The following is a 6,000-nucleotide window of genomic DNA, read 5'->3' as shown; positions in this document are numbered from 1 at the left end:
CAGTGCTTCAAAATTCTGAGGGAAAATTAATTCTAATACAGAATTCTATATAGGCCAACCTGATTATGAGGCTAGAATAAAGTTACTTTCAAACCCAAAAGGTCTCAGAAAATACACACTTCCTACATCCTTTCCCAAGAAGCTAATGGAGAATGTGTGTCACCTAAATGAGGATTAAATCAAGAAAAAATAGCGCATGTAAGGAAATATGAAACCCAAAATAAGAGAGAGATAAAGGAATTGCAGGTTGATGGAATGGAACAGTAAGATGGAATTACCGGAACACCTAACACAAGCCTAGCTTTTTATTGGGCTTCACTTTATTGCATTTCACAGATAATGCATTTTTTACAAACTGAAGGTTTGTGGCAACCCTGCACAGAGTTAAGTCTGTCCGCACCATTTTTTCCAACAGCATTTGCTCCTTTTGTGTGTCTGTCACATTTTGGTAATTCTTATAATATTTCAGACTTTATTATTATTTGTCTTGGTGATCTGTAATCAGTGATTATGACTCACTGAAAGCTCAGATGATGTTTAGCATTTTTAGTAATAAAGGATTTTTAATTAAGGCTTGTACATTGTTCTTTTGACTTAATGCTATTGCACGTTTAGACTATAGTATAGTGTAAACATAACTTTTATATGCACTGGGAAACCAAAAAATTTATTTGACTCGCTTTATTGAGAGATCTGCTTTATTCTGGTGGTTTGGAACTGAACCCACAATATCTCTTAGATATGCCTGTTATGTCTGAACAAATTATTTGCAGGTTTACCCTTCTGGGCTGTAGGTTGGGGTTAAATGAATGATTATTACATCAGAAACTAAGCAAATTTTTAAAAAGATTTTTTCTTAAACTTATCAGTTTATTCAAACATTTTTAAAGGGATAAACAAAACTTATTAAAAAGAGTATTTTGATTTTGGTGTTTGGTGTCGCATTATACTTCCCCTTTCTTCATGAGGAACCACGTTTTTAACTGCTTGCGCTACCCACAGTTCTAAGAGGAAATGTAGCAAACTGGGAATAAAAGCAAAATTAGAGAAACAAAACTGGCATTGGTAAATTAAAAACATATGGTAAAACTTTTAAAATCATCTTCCATAATACTTCCTGGTACTAAAAACAAGCAGTATATAGAATTGCCTAATCGGAAATTCCTAGAGACATGTGGTGGAACAGAGTGAGCCTTGAAAAAGCCTTTCTACTTATAATTCTATGAGTGTGTAAAGTTCTTGCTCACTTTATGGTGGGGTTATGCCACAACAAACCCATCAGAAGTGGAAAATATTGTTAAGTTGCAAACGCATTTAATACACCTAACCTAAAGAACATCATAGCTTAGTCTAGCCTACCTTAAACGTGCTTAGAACACTTATATTAGCCTATAGTTGGGCAAGATCATCTAAAACAAAGCCTAGTTTATAACAAATATCTCACCTAATTTATTGAATACTGTATTGAAGGTGAAAACAGAATAGTTGTATTGGTGCAGAATAGCTATACATGTATTGGTTGTTGATGCTGGTGATTTCGTGCTTTCATTATCACATATCACTAGCCCAGAAGAAAATCCTAAATCAAAATTGGAAGTATGGTTTCTGCTGAATGCACATTGCTTTTGCATCATTATAAAGTTGAAAAGTTGTGAATCAAACCATGGTAAGGGACTTTATTGAGATACCACTTTGCAGTCATTGACTAGAAAAAGATTACAGTTAAGAAGTAAATACAAACATAGATATATGCATACATAATAAAAAGCTTGATTCTGTAGACCTTTGACATTTTTCTCTTTTGGAAGCCACCTTTTTTGCCGTAAAAATTCCATATTTACTGTAATCTTCATATGTGATCATTAAAATAATAGAACAGATTCTTATTTACATCAGTTTATGGAACTAGCTTACTCTAAGTGTGATGAATTAGGCAGTAAAGAAAACAGGAAACTAATGCTTTGTGATAATACTGTTGTGCACAGAATAAATCCGAGATGGCTGAATTTTGTATGGAATCATGCTATTTAGATTAAAAGCACCCAGTGTAATATCTTGTTAATGACTGATTTGCTAAAGACATATCTAGGTTATAAAAACCTGGAAATAAATGGTTTAAGAATATAAGCAATACCAAGTGTAGTAGATGAATTATTTCCTGACTCCTCCATGTCCTGTTAACTTAAAAAATATGCACCATGTCAGTTATGGCTATTCACATCTTTTCAGCCATATTTCCTTTTTGTTCTTATAATTCTTAAGCATATTGGGTTTTTTTTGTGGGGGTGGAGGGAATGCCTGGGTGGCTCAATCGGTTAATTAAGCATCTGCCTTCGGCTCAGGTCATGATCCCAGGGTCCTGGGATCGGTCCCCATATAGAGCTTCCTGCTCAGCGGGGACTCTCCTTCTCCCGCTCTCTGCCCCCCCCCCCCCCCCCCCCGCTCCTGTGCTCTGTGTGCTCTCTCTCTCAAATAAATAAAATCTTTAAAAAGAAAAAAAAGCATATTGGGGTTTTTTTGCTACTCCTGATTAACATAATATTTTTGACAGATTACTTCTTTAAATCACAAACTTTAAATTCCACTTAAGACTTCTGGGGCTCCTGGGTGGCTCAGTCAGTTAAGCATCTGACTCTTGATCTCAGCTCAAGTTTTGATCTGAGGGTCGTGAGTTCAAGCCCCATGTTGGGCTCTATGCTGGGCGTGGAGCCTACTAAAACAAAAGAACACAGTAAATTCCACTTAAGACTTATAAGGTGCAGTATTAGCAAATCTTTTCAAAGTAATTTAATTTGCCACCTTAGAACTAATCAGTTTATGCTTGGACCATAGCAACAACCCGCCTAATATTTGACCTCTAGCCTCCGCTAGCCTCCAACTCTAAAATATCTTATACAAGGCTTTACAAAAATAGTTTACAAAATAGTTTTCCTAAATGAAATTTAATAGGTTTTTTTTTGAGCAGTTCTATGTTTACAGAAAAATTGGGCAGAAAATACAGAATTCCCACATCACACACACACACACACACACACACACACACACATACATTTCCTCCTATTATTAATATCTTGTATTAGTGTGGTATATTTGTTACCATTGATAAACCAATATTGATACATTAGTATTAACTAAAGTCCATAGTTTACATTAAGGTTCACTCTGTTTTGTACAGTTCTGTAGGTTTTGACAAATGCATAATGTCATGTATCCAACATTATAGGATCATACAGAATAGTTTCACTGCCCTAAAAATGCCCTGTGTTCTCCGTTGTTCATCCCTACTCTCCCCCAATCCCTGGCAACCACCGATCTCTCTCTTTTGTTTTTTTTTTACCCACTGATCTTTTTATTATCTCTATAATTCTACCTCCTAAAAGAAATTCTTACTGTCATTTAAAACCTCAATCTCTGGAGTAGATCCAAATGTGGGAAAAGAAAAAGCAGGCTGCAGAAAATATGTATTCTATTTATAAATTTTTTAAACCATGTATATATACATATTTGATTATACATAGAAAATTTCTGGAAGGATACATAGAAAAATGACTACCTCTATGTAAAGGATAACGGGAGGGGTGTTGATGTCTTTTACTTTCTACTTCTATTTTGTTTGAATGTCTTACCATGTACAAATATTATTTTGTAATTTAAAATATTTTAAATGTCATGTTTTTCAAACATGAAAGCCCTAGGAACCACAAGGGAAAAAAATCTAGAGATTTTAGCTACATAAAAATATTCTGTACCTCAAAAGCATCATAAGATCTGATCAACCCTGCTATTTATCCATCTATGATCTTTTTTAAATTTTATTTTATCTGTGATATTCTTTAAGCCCCTATTTCCATACCTAATATTCTCCCATGGCTTTTTAATTATTTCTTGTTCCTTTTTTATATATTACTAACTTCCCACTCAGCATCCTCTTGATTCGTATTTTAGGCTTAGTTTCATTTTAAAATCGTGACCCTTTTCAGCAATCCCAATCGGCGTTATCCTACTTTATTTTTGTAGCAAATATTACTTTCTAAAATGGCTTATTCCTTAGTTAGATAAGTTGTTTGATGTGCCATTTCCTACCACTAGAAAATAAAATACACAAGAATAAAGATTTTTGTCTGTCTTGCTCACTGATGAATCCTCAGTGCCTGACACTAGTAGGTGCTCAGTAAAATTTTGTTGGATGATTAATTGAATTGTTTTTTTAAATTCTTAAAACTTTTTTTTAAAGATTTTATTTATTTAACAGAGAGAAACAGCGAGAGGGAACACAAGCAGGGGGAGTGGGAGAGGGAGAAGCAGGCGTCCCGCGGAGCAGGGAGCCCGATGCGGGGCTCGACCCCAGGACCCTGGGATCATGACCTGAGCCGAAGGCAGACACTTAACGACTGAGCCACCCAGGCGCCCCTCTTAAAACATTTTTTAAATTAAATATATGCCTATAATTCTGCCTCAGTTGGTATATGTTATGTAATTTGTTGTGTTACATAGTGATCATACTCCTCAGGTGTGTAGATAATTGGTTCACAAGCTTATGTTCTCTACTACACTTTTTTTTTTTAAAGATTGCATTTATTTGAGAGAGCACCCTAGAGAGAGCACGAGCAAGGGTCAGTGGGGAGGGAGAAGCAGGGAGCCTGATGTGGGGCTCCATCCCAGGACTCTGAGATCATGACCTGAGCTGAAAGCAGACGCTTAACTGACTGAGCCACCCAGGTGCCCCTCTCCTACTACCCTTTCTGATCACAGATATGGAGGAAGAGAAAAAGGGCAGACCCTAGTTTTTATCCCTTCCCACAAGTTTAAAGATTAGAGAGCAGAGAGCTCTATCTCTGTTGCCTAGGAGAAGGCCCTTATAATCAACCAAAACCCTAAAGGTTTGGGGGAAGAATAGGGGAGTGAATGTCTCAGTAATCTAGAGTATCTGACGGGCCCCACACTCTTTTTCATCAGCAACTCCCTTCAACAGACCCTTTGTATTATTCTATACTGGGAAGCTCTTGCTAATGGTATCTGGAACTATCAGTTGTCTGGCACTGACTGTCTCAAAGCAGTGGAGGCAAGTGCCAGGAACAAAATGTAAAAACTTACTCCTAACCCTTATTAGGGTTTTCTCAGTTTTTTATCTTATTCTTCAAGCCCTTGCTTCCTTATTTCTGTAGTTACCCAGGGTTGATTTGGAGGGAAGAAGCCCACAGCCCTTACTAATGCTCCATTTTCTCAGGAATCATACATAAGAAACCAACTTTAAATGTAAAGACACAGGTTAACAGTAAAAGAATGAAGAAATACCTGCCTAGCTAATACTAATCAAAAGAAAGCTATATAGTTGCTATCTTCAGGCAAAACAGACTTCAGAACAAGGAAAATTATCAGGGATAGAGAGGAGCATTACATAATGATAAAGGTGTCAATTCTCTAAAAAGATACAACCTTTAATGGTACATCTAACAACAGAACATTAAAAAAAGCTAAGGTAAAAATGGATAGAACTACAAAGAGAAATAGACAAATCCACTATTATGGTTGGAGATTTCAACAACCTTCTTTCAGTAATTGAGTGATCTAGCAGGCAGAAAATCAGTGAGGATATAGTTGAACTTTGTATTACCATCAGTCAACTGGATCTAATTGACATTTATAGAATACTTCACCCCAAAACAGCAGAATACACATTCTTCTCAAAAAAGATAGACATTTGTCAATATATAAAAAATAGCCTGCATAAAAAAGTTATAATTAAGGTTAATAGATATGCAGTAAATTTAGAAAAATACTCATATGGAGGTTTAACATCTATAATATACAAAGTGCTCTTAGAAATTCACATTAAGGGAACATGTAATTCAACAGAAAAATGGATGGGCAAAGAATATGAACTCAGCAAAGAATAAATCCAAATGTGAAAAGATGCTCAGAATCAGGAGAAATCAGGGACATGCAAATTTAAATAATAATTAGATGCCAATTAGGCCTAACAGACTTACAAACCATTTC

The 6,000-nt window shown here is 35.7% G+C and overlaps 1 long non-coding RNA gene across 3 annotated transcripts in view; it reads right to left on the bottom strand.

Annotated features, from left to right (window-relative positions):
* Nucleotides 1-2,448: 2,448 nt before the first annotated feature.
* Nucleotides 2,449-6,000, bottom strand: part of LOC113924590 — a 35,485-nt gene continuing 31,933 nt past the window's right edge. For 2 of the 3 annotated variants that reach the window (XR_003520719.2, XR_003520724.2), the window contains one exon: nt 2,449-2,713. This is a non-coding gene — a long non-coding RNA (uncharacterized LOC113924590). The remainder of the gene's footprint in view (nt 2,714-6,000) is intronic. The other variant, XR_003520726.2, reaches the window with a different exon arrangement.

The sequence above is a fragment of the Zalophus californianus genome, chromosome 2 (assembly GCF_009762305.2).
Source record: "Zalophus californianus isolate mZalCal1 chromosome 2, mZalCal1.pri.v2, whole genome shotgun sequence".
Taxonomy (NCBI): Eukaryota; Metazoa; Chordata; class Mammalia; order Carnivora; family Otariidae; genus Zalophus; species Zalophus californianus.
This window is presented reverse-complemented; position numbering and strand designations above follow the sequence as displayed.